This window comes from Microcebus murinus, chromosome 8, assembly GCF_040939455.1.
Source record: "Microcebus murinus isolate Inina chromosome 8, M.murinus_Inina_mat1.0, whole genome shotgun sequence".
Taxonomy (NCBI): Eukaryota; Metazoa; Chordata; class Mammalia; order Primates; family Cheirogaleidae; genus Microcebus; species Microcebus murinus.
The window spans coordinates 100203480-100215217 of NC_134111.1; the positions used below are offsets into that span (position 1 = coordinate 100203480).

The window sequence follows — 11738 nt, forward strand, 5'->3', positions numbered from 1 at the left end:
CCACATTCTAGGAAATTTAAGGGAAAGTAGCAATTGCAATTTGAATATTTCAACATTTAGATTCCTAAGAGGTTCTAAGTAGAGAGAGTATGTTTTCTAGCCAAACTGAGTTTTATATATACTATCAGATGGAAACCATTAAGCAATACTGACCTGGCCAGACTGACTAGATAATGAACTTTGTTACAGGAAGAAGTTTCTGGCATAGTCTCCATGAAAGGCTAGAAAAAATGCCAGAAGAATCACTAAAGTAGGATGTTCAGCAGACAGTCTGTTGTAGGGACTGCTGAGCATACCTCCCTACATCCTAAAGAAAGCTGGAGGTGATTTTAGGAAATGACCACAGAAGGATCACCTTGTTTCTCTCCATTGCTGATGAGATGGTGACCTGGGGAAGACAGCATTTTCTGAAAGCTTGTGCCCTTTGTGGTGCCAAGGAGTACTCATTTAGAATTTCCAACATTGAAATTATTTTTGAATGAAGAAGTTATACTGCCTCTGTCAGGTACTGCTGCCTGCCCCACCAGATATCACTGACCAGAGGGTACCCAGCTTGCTCTTGTTTGTGACATACTTAAATAACTAGTGGTTTCACTGTCAGTGCTCAGCTAATTCCATTTGGATGCTATTTTCCTTGAAATTTCATTCTTCTAATGTTTCTACTTACTTTCTTTTTTGGGGAGAGTATATTACCTTTATTTTTTATTTATTTATTTATTTTTAATTTCAGCATATTACAGGGGTACAAATGTTTAGGTTATGTATGTTGCCTTTGCCCCACCCGAGTCAGAGATTCAAGCATGTCCATCTACTTACTTTCTTTAAAAATAGTTGAATACTGTGACCCTCTTCTTCTTCTTCTTTTTTTTTTTATTTTAGTGTATTGTGGGGATACAAGTGGTAAGGTGACATATATTGCCCATGCCCCCCCCCCCCGTCACAGCCTCAAGTGTGACCATCCCCCAAACATTGCACATCTCACTCATTGTGTTTGTATATACCCATCCCTTCCTCCCCCTTCCCACCTGCCCGACACCTGATAAATGTTATTCCTATATGTCCACTGAGGTGTTGATCCGTTAATACCAATTTGCTGGTGAGTACATGTGGTGCTTGTTTTTCCATTCTTGAGAGACTTCACTTAGTAGAATGGGTTCCAGCTCTATCCAGGAAAATACAAGAGGTGCTATATCACCATTGTTTCTTAAAGCTGAATAGTACTCCATGGTATACATATACCACATTTTATTAATCCACTCATGAATTGATGGGCACTTGGGTTGTTTTCACAATTTTGCAATTGTGAATTGTGCTGCTATAAACATTCGAGTTCAGGTGTCTTTTTCATAAAGTGACTTTTGATCTTTTGGGTAGATGCCCAGTAGTAGAATTGCTAGATCAAATGGTAGATCTACTTGTATCGCTTTAAGGTATCTCCATATTGCTTTCCACAGAGGTTGAACTAGTTTGCAGTCCCACCAGCAGTGTAGGAGTGTTCCTGTCTCTCCACATCCAGACCAACATTTATTGTTTTGGCCTTTTTGATAAAGGCCATTCTCACTGGAGTTAAGCGATATCTCATTGTGGTTTTGATTTGCATTTCCCTGATGATTAGAGCTGTTGAACATTTTTTCATATGTTTGTTGGCCATTATTCTGTCGTCTTTTGAGAAGTTTCTGTTCATGTCCTTTGCCCATTTTTTGATAGGGTTGTTTGATTTTTTCTTGCGGATCTTCTTGAGTTCTAAATAGATTCTAGTTATCAGCCCTTTATCGGATGTGTAGCTTGCAAAAATTTTCTCCCATTCTGTGGGTTGTCTGTTTGCTCTCTTGACAGTTTCTTTGGCTGTGCAAAAGCTTTTTAATTTGATCAGGTCCCATTTATTTATTTTTGTTGCTGCTGTGATTGCCTTTGGGGTCTTTTTTTTTTTTTTTTTTTTTTTGAGACAGAGTCTCACTTTGTTGTCCAGGCTAGAGTGAGTGCCGTGGCGTCAGCCTAGCTCACAGCAACCTCAAACTCCTGGGCTTGAGTGATCCTTCTGCCTCAGCATCCCGAGTAGCTGGGACTACAGGCATGCGCCACCATGCCCGGCTAATTTTTTATATATATATCAGTTGGCCAATTAATTTCTTTCTATTTATAGTAGAGACGGGGTCTCGCTCTTGCTCAGGCTGGTTTTGAACTCCTGACCTTGAGCAATCCGCCCGCCTCGGCCTCCCAAGAGCTAGGATTACAGGCGTGAGCCACAGCGCCCAGCCTGGGGTCTTCTTCATAAATTGTTTGCCTAGGCCAATGTGTAGAAGAGTATTTCCAACATTTTCCTCTAGAATTCTAATAGCTTCACACCTAAGGTTCAAGTCTGTTACCCAGCGTGAGTTGATTTTTGTGAGAGGTGAAAGGTATGGGTCTGTTTCAGTCTTCTACATGTGGCTATCCAGTTTTCCCAGTACCATTTATTGAATGAGGATTCTTTTCCCAGTGTATGTTTTTGTCTGCTTTGTCGAAGATTAGTTGGCTATATGAGGATGGTTTTATATCTGGGTTCTCTGTTCGGTTCCACTGGTCAGTGCCTCTGTTCTTTGCCAATACCAAGCTGTTTTAATTACTGTAGCCTTGTAATATAATCTGAAGTCTGGTAAATTGATACCTCCCATTTTGTTTTTATTGCCTAGGATTGATTTTGCTATACGGGATCTTCTCTGGTTCCATACGAAGTATAAAATTATTTTTTCTGTATCTGTGAAAAATGATGGGGATTGCATTTGACTTTCAATAGGGATTGCATTGACTCTGTAGGACTGTGACCTTCTTCTTAAAGTTCATGTGTATTATCATAACAGCATCAGTACTGTGAGTCATATATTTTCAATGAAAGAGTGTTAAATAACCAGGACCCTAAATAGCTAAATCCTTCATCAGTAAGATCACCAAGGAAGAGATAGATATTCACGGGACAAAGCCAGGCAAAAGAATACTTTATTAATAAAATGTATTATTATTTGGCCCAAAACTAGTTTGTGGAAACCCAGCTCTGGTGATTGGGCTTGGCAGATCTCAGCAGCTTCTTTTCCTCGGGGCTCCAAGTTGAAGGGATAAGATGCCTTGATCTCTTCTTAGTGGTTGGTACAAATACAAGGGGAAGGAAATATTGATGGATGGAAGTGATGGCAGAAAGGATGCCTGAGCTGGATGCTAGCAATTCACTTTGTCCTTTGGGAAGCTCTGATGCCAGACCTGCTGTTGACTGACCCTCTGCTGTAGTTCTCCTGCCTCTCTCTTCAAGCAAATATTAATATTACTGAGTACTTTGCAAGTCCACTGTGTGCATTTTTTTTCCTTATCCTTTATACATCCTTGCTAGCCCACTGTTATTTATATTACTTTCTTAGTAGTCTTGACTGAGGAAACAGCCTTAATCCTTCCCTCAGTACCTGGTACAGAGTTCTTTTTCCTGCTAGCCTCAAAATAGAGAGTTTGTGAAACCACATGGCTGTTTCTCATTTCTTGCCCTCTTGATATTTAGGAAAATTGCAATTTGCTCTTTTAAAAATCATGGTGTTTTTAAGGATATTTCAACCAGCTTCTCTTTTTCAGGATAATATAAAATCTGGTTACAGTTAGGATGTTAGTACTTTTTGCACTATTTAAGGTTTTGAATTTGTTATTGAAACAAACCATAACCTTAAGAACATCATAAACTTTTCCTTAGACTTCTAGAAAGGTTCTTTGCTTTGTGTTGTACTTGCAAGTGGATTATTAATCCTAGTTCATGGTTGTGTTCAAAAGTGTTTTGTGTTTTTTCTTTAGTATCATGTTTCTTTACTCAAAGCAAATGTTATATATCACATGTGTATATATAGCATATCCCTATTGGCCCAGAAAGCATTCATATCTTTATGATAACCACCAGTTTCCCTAGTAAGTGAACACGTTACCCCACTAATCTGTAGCAAATGCGTATTACTGCATTAAGAGAAAAGTTCTCTAGGCATCTAAGACCCACACAAGTAATCTCTTTGAGGAAGACAGCATGAGAGTAGGAAGATAGCATGAGAGCTCCTCAGCCCCTGAGAGAGAGTAGGCCAGACACTTGGGCCCCTTTTGAAGGTCCAGTTCCACAGCCTCTTGACCCTAAGCTTTTATCACTTTACAAGCAGTAACTTTGTTGTTAGCATAGAAATCTGCCATCTGTGTAGAGACCGGGGACAACCCAATTGAATTTTTCTTGATATCAATTGCATAAATGACTTTAAAAATGTTTGGGTAGTGGTTGCTGGTTAGCAAACTCCAAAGGATAAAAGTCATCATCGCCAAGTGATACAGTAGCTCTGTATCTTTCATCACCAGGAATTTTAAGAACAGTTTTGGCTTCTGAATCTTGGTGATCATGATTTAATCAGGCTGTGATGTACATTTCCTGCCCTCTATCCTGGAAGGGTCTGCCAGAGATCTTTTTCAGTTTTCTGGTCTGGAGACAAGCCTCTACCAGTACCCTGACGAGTGAGTGTGAGTCAGTCAATGACCCTTTCACTTCTGTCTCCTGGCCAACTTCAGCAACTTTCTGAAGAGGAGAATCCACATGCAATCCTTAATCCCTTCTGAGATTTGAACTGGTCTATTACTGCTACTGCTGGGGCCTGCCCAAGTCACCTCGGGAATCGGGAAGACCCCTTTTTTCTCACTTAAGATTGATACCCTTTCATTGTGTAGGTTTCTTTGAGTACTCTTTCCTTAAATAAAAAGTAACTATATCCACCTTTTGTTGAGAAAAACAGACCCATATGATTATTTCCATATGACACTTTAGGGTTACTGAAACCCCAACAACCCTTTCTCCAGATCTTCTGGCAATCTTCTTCTTTCTCAGACGTAAATTTCTTTTTTTCCCAGCTCTTCACTGTATGTAATGATGATTAGTACAACCAGAAGACAGTCATATTTGCTTCAGAAATTATATTAAAAATTAAATATGTAGCAATTTCCCATCAGCCACAATTTTGGCACAATATTTTGTGCCAATCTTTCCAAATCTGATTTACAAAAAAAGTAAAGCCATATCCAGACCTGTGTTAAACAGAAGGATACAGTGGGAATTTTTGCTTCCCCATCTTTTAGATTGGGGGTTACAATGTAGTCAGATCATATAGAAATGTACGGTCAGGACCTCTAATGACCTAAGACCCAAATCCTATGCTAGACAAGCCATTACTTCCTGTGAAGTCTTCAAAAGAAATATGTACAGGCAAAGCAAGGCAGAGGAGCACTTCTTTATTAACTGAGGCTCTGATCCAAGCCAGAATGATTACCAGTCTATACTCCCACTAGCAATGTATGAAGTTTCTTATATCTTCTCATTCCTACTCGCAGTTAGGATTATAAAAGTTTCTAACTTTTATAATCTAGGTTAAGTTCTGTAAATTGCCTTTTTATATCATTTGCCCACTGCTCTCTCATGGTTACTCTTGTTGATTTACAGGAATTTCATATCTATTCTCTATAATAATCACTTTTCCATTTTAGGCATTACAAATATCTTCTCCCACTCTGTCATTTAGTCATTTGTCTATTAACTTTGTGCAGTATCTTTCATTGAACAAAAATCCTTAATTTTGGTGGGATAAAATTAATCATATACCTTATAGGTTTTTAACTTTCTGCCTGTATCTAGGTAACAAAGATATTCTCCCATGGAATCTTTTGTTAAGTCTACAGTTTTGCCTTTTGCTGAACTTAAGGATTGTCATTCTTCGTGGATTGAGTAATCATCTAGTTTCCCTTTTCTAAATCTGTTTTTGATGTTGAACCATCCTCACATTCCTAGGATACATTCTGCTTAATCCTGATATGTTATTATTTTGAAATACAACATTAAATTCACTTATGTAATAATTAGTGTAGATGGCCAGGCATGGTGGCTCAGAGCTGTAATCTCAGTACTTTGGGAGTCCAAGGCAGGAGGATCACTTGAAGTCAGGATTTCAAGACCGGCCTGAGCAAGAACAAGACCCTGTCTCTACTGAAAAATAGAAAAATTAGCCAGGCGTGGTGGCGTGTGCTTGTAGTCCCAGCTACTTGAGAGGCTGAGGCAGGAGAATCCCTCGAGCCCAGGAGTTTGAGGCTGCAGTGAACTATGATGATGCCACTGCATTCTGGCCAGGGTATGACAGAGCAAGACCCTGTCTCAAAATAATAATAATAACAATAATTCATGCAGAATTTTTGTATCATGTTTAAATCTATCTATTATATGATTTTCTTGTCATCTAATTTTTAGAATCAAGATTATAATAGCTTTATGAAATGCCCTGGTCAATTTTTGACTGTTTCCTATTTTTCTAGAATAGCTTGTATAAAATGGGAATTAACTCTTCATTAGAATTTGGTAGAACTCATTGTAAAATTGGCTGCACCTGCTGTTTTTTTGGGAGGCGAGATCTTTGCTGTTTTAATCTCTTTCATACTAATTGGTCTGTTCAGCTTCTCTATCTCCTATGCCAATTTTGGCATAATTTAATGAGACTATTCATTCAAATTTATTAGCATAGAGATATTCCTCATGCTCTTTAATGTTCTTGTATTATTTAAAAAAATCTCCTTTGTGCCTGTACTTTTTTTTTTTTTTAATTTTTTTTTTATTTTGGCATATTATGGGGGTACAGATTTTAAGGTTTCAATAAATGCCCATTTCCCCCCTCCCCCCAAAATGTGCCTGTACTTTTGCATACGTTTTCATTCTCTGTTTTCATTATTTGAATCTTGTCTCTTTTTTCCTTGAGAACTCTCCCTTGCCAAAGATCTATTTTATTAATCTTTTCAGAGAACAAATTTGGTTGTGTTTTTTTTCACTGTTTATTGTTGGTGATAATGTTCTGTTATTCACTGCTATTTGCCCTTAGCTTTGTTATTAAATTCCTTATGGGGAAGTAGAGTTGCTTTTTTGCCCTTTTCCCAGCTTCTTGACTTGAATACTTAGCTTGTTATTTTTAAACCTTTTTTGTTTTCTGTGAAGTGTTTTTAAAACCATAAATACCCCTTTAAATGCTTTTCTATCTGTATTCTTCAGATATTTGTGTGCAGTATTTTTATTATTATTCAATTCTAAATATTTGGTATCCCTTATGATTTTAACTAAATTAGTTATTTAAGACTATTTAATTTCTAATTTTTTTGCTATTTTTTTTGTAATGTTTAATTTTATTGTATTATGATCAGGGTGTCTGTATGTTTAATTCTTTACAGTTTATTGATACTTCCTTTATAGTCCATTATATGGTCTATATTTCTAAATATTCCATGTAGGTTTTGAAAGAAAGATATGTGTTTATGTATCCAAAAACTTAATTTATAATTATATTATTCTTTCCTTCATAAGCTATATATTATTTTATATAATCTGCCAGTGTCTGAGAGATGTTAAAAAAATCTATGTCTATCAATTTTGATTATTTAATATTCCTGCAGTCTTATCAATTATAGCTTGATATATTTTGAGTTGTTTTGTTATATTCAAAAGTGTATGTTACAATATACCTAGATATGTTTTTGTATGCATGCATACTCATATATGTATTCATTTGTATTCACATATTAATCACTGATATTAAGTGGGCATTTACTGTGTGCTAGTAAGCCCCATCTAAGCACTTTGTAATTAATCTTTGTTACATTTAATTAGTATCTATTTTAGGAATATTAATTTATGTATCTCAGGAATTCTAGTTTTTATTCCCAAGGCATGGAAAAGTTTCACAGTTGGTAAGTACATTTTAGAATTCCTTGGTAGCTTTTTAGAAAATATCAGTGCTCGTAGTCCCAGCTACTAGGGAGGCTGAGGCAAGAGGATCACTTGAGCCCAGGAGTTTGAGGTTGTAGGGAGCACTGCACTCTAGCCCAGCTGACAGAGTGAGACCGTGTCGCAAAAAAAAAAAAAATGTGCCTGAAATACCACCCCAGAGATTCGGATTCTTGTTGATCTGGGATGGGGCTTAGCACTAGTATTTTGAAAAAGCTCTCTAGAGATGCAAGGCTTCTATGATGTACCCAGCATTGCTGCTGTAGGAACAGTCTTAGGCTTGTCCCCTTAACCATTATGTTATACCTCTCAGGATGAATAGCAATATACACTGCACAGGTTAAATGTTTCATGATAATCCAACCCTTAGTTTAATAATTCAGTCAAAGATCATCAATGGATACTAAAACCATTGGGTTGAAGGTTTTGGAAACTAAATATTCACATAGACTCAAACTGTTGTGCCATAGTTGACTTACTAATTAATTATACTGGACAAAATGTCCATTTATGATAAGTGGACAGATTTGGTGGTCACCATTTTGGCATTGTCAAGTTTAGCATCACTAATAGTAGGTAAACCTGACATTTTGTACTTTTTGATGGGATGGATTATTATACAACATCATCTGCAAAGCATTCATACCAAAAATGTTTCACTTGAATCAAACCTCTAGTGTCTAGCCCTAACTTGCAATGTGTTGGAAGTATAGGGGATACTGGAACAAATCAAATGATACTATCAGAGAAATAAGATAAATCTAATGTCATGAAACACACAAAAAAATGGGGAGCAACCAAAAATAATGTGTAAACCTGGATTAGATCCTGGACTGGGGGAAAATATGGTAGTAACAATTGGGAAATTTAAATTTAGACTGGATATTAGGTGACATTTTGGAATTACTGTTAAATTTTCTGAGGTATCAGTGATATTGCAGATATATAGGAGAATGTACTTATTCTTAGGACATACTGGCTAAGGTGCTTGAGGTGAAGCATCTTAATGTATTTAACTTACTTATAATGCTTCTGAAAAGAGAAGAAACAAAACTCTGTATGTTGATATATGTGCAAACACATATGCATATACAAATTGAGAGAGTTGGGAGCAAAATGTAGCGGAATGTTAACATTTGGTGAATCAAATGGGTATTCATAATATCATTCTTTCAGTTTTTCAGTATATATAAAAATCTTTAGAATAAGACATTGGGTGGAAAAATACCCCATGAGTTACTGGAAGGGAAATATTGTCATATTCTATAGTTTAGGTGTGGATTTCAAGAGCTGGCATTGCTCATTCTGTCTTTGATCCAAAGTATTCTAGAGCATAAAGTCATTACTGCTTATTGTTCAAAACTAATGTAGTCAGGACTGTTATTTTTAGTTGGGTATTTTTGCTAATATTATAATTATATTCAATGAATCCCAATTTTATTTCCCATTAAAAATACCAATGTATCACATAAGTTGTAAGTAAAGAAAATCTTGAATAAATATTTTTATTTGAATAACAGGAGATTAAGAGAAATTCTTGGGAAAATTACAAATGTTTTGTAAAAATGATTGTTTTTATGAACCTACTACAAAAATCAAACAGAATGAGGCCATACCATAACCATACTATCATATAATTTTGTCCAAAATTATGCAAAAACACTTTGGTTTAGTCTTTGTTCTAAGTAGTACATACTTGCATTGATAACCTAAAATTTGTTATATATATATTATAAAATAAAATAAATTTATTTTTCCACTATAATCTATAAAATTTGATCCCTACTGCAAAGTGATTTTATGAGCCTTTTTCTAGTGTAAATTATCCTCAGACATCTTACTCTTTCTGTCTTTTTGACTAGGCATGGAGCAGGCATTCAATTAGTGGCAGCCGGGAACTGTGGATAGAGCAGTGGACTGCTAGTAAACTGAGCAGGGCTGGAGTCCCTGCTGTGCTTCTAAAATCAGGATGTTGGGCAAAATTATGTCAGAAGTTCTTTCTAGCTAAAAAACTCAATGAGTAAATATATTTTTCAGTAATGGCAAGAAATTAATCAGATAATCATTAATGACTATGATGAGTCATTAACATAAATGGCTTGAGATTCTTCCATTTTCACCTGCTCTGTCTCTGAAAACCATCACAGCCTGTGCTGCTTACCTTTGCCATTTGTTTACTCATTTACTCAGCATTTATGGGGTGAATATGATGCTCCAATGCTAAGCTGGGCCTCAGGTCATACAAAGGTGAACCTATGTTCCTCCCTCCCTTCTGTCAGGCACCATGTAGCCCTCTGTCCCCAGTGCCTGGGGACCTCCTCAAGAGATACCTCCCTGCAGATGCTACTGCTCCTCCTTTCCTCTTTTTTCCCCCACTGCTGACTCCAGAGCTTCTTGGTTTGGCTTTGGGAAGGTTAATACTGATTACAATATTTATATGAATTGCCTGTCGTTTGTGTCTTACCTCACTGCACAGTGACCCTTGCTGTTGCCTGTGTATCAGATAATCTCTGATTTGGGCTTTCAGTAAAGCATTTATGCCCATCTCATCTCTGCTGTATTGTTCACAGAGTGCAGCAGGTACTGGATCTCTGGCCTTACCACTACCCTGCTATCTTCTTGTCCTGTATTGTGAGGCATATGAACCACAGACACAAAACTCTGGGTCAGCCCACCATATTCCATGTGTACAGCTCTTTACCATAGGCACTCTCTCCTTCAGCAGGGATGATTTGAGAGTCAGAAATACTGCATAGCATAAAAGATAACACTTCATCCTATCTTGAGGTTTTTTTATGGTCCATCCTTACTGTGAACATGAACATGTTTGTGAATTAGGATCCTTTTCAGCTGCTATTTTGTGATCTGTAATGCTTTTTAACTTTAAATAATATATTTTCCTTTATTAGCAATATTCACTGAGAAAAGTAAACATTCTTATGTAGATTCAAACAAATTCTCATGTAAACATTATGTAAGCAAATAATTTAAACCAGTGATTCTCAAATTTTTTGGTTTCAAGACACCTTTACACTCTTAAACATTGTTGAAGACCCCAAAGTGCTTTTGTGTATGTAGATTATATTTATTGATTTTCTGAATTTAAATTAAAACTAAGAAAGTTTTAAAACATTATTGCAAAATAAATGTACATCTAGTTGTGTTTCTGTGTATAGTTGTTCCTTGATATCCATGGGGACTGGTTCCAGTACCCCGTTGTAGATATAAAAATCCATGGATGCTCAAGTCACTTATATATTAATAAAATGGTGTGGTATTTGTACATAACCTACACACATCCTCCTGTACACATTAAATCATCTCTAGATTACTTATTATACCTAATACAATATAAATGCTATGTAAGGAGTTGTGGTTATACAGTATCATTTAGGGAATAAACAAGGGAAAAATCTATATATGATCAGTACAGGCATAGCCATCCTTTTTTTTTTCTGGATATTTTTGTTGCACAGTTGGTTTGAATCCATCGATGCAGAACCCATGGTTATAGAAGGCTGACTATGCATTTAAGGAAAACTTTAGATTTCAGAATAATGATTTATTGGGTGTTAATGGGGTTAATGTGATTTTAGCAGGTATAACCACAGTCAAAATACTGAGAACAAGCGGAGTTAACGTCTAAAATGTACTTGTTTATACTTTAAACCTAGTATGTTAGAAAATTCTAGAAAACACAAGAAGATGTAAGCACACATTCTGTTAGGCTTTAGAGCAGGTTAGCAACAGTTTTCTCTAAAGGATTTTCTGTGGGCTACAAAGTCTCTGTCAGAACTGCTAAACTCTGTTGTAGTGTGAAAGCAGCTGTAGAGAACATGAAAGTGAATGGACATGGCTGGATTTGGTTTTTGGCCAGTTTAGTTTATTTATCCAACTATTCTAGTGAGAGAGTAAGAATGAAAATGGGAAATGATTCTTGGTATTA

General features: G+C 36.4%; 1 protein-coding gene across 2 annotated transcripts in view; it reads left to right on the plus strand.

Moving 5' to 3' along the window:
• Positions 1–11738, plus strand: part of DIS3L2 (DIS3 like 3'-5' exoribonuclease 2) — a 328686-nt gene that overhangs the window by 113827 nt on the left and 203121 nt on the right. The gene's annotated exons all lie outside the window — the stretch shown is intronic.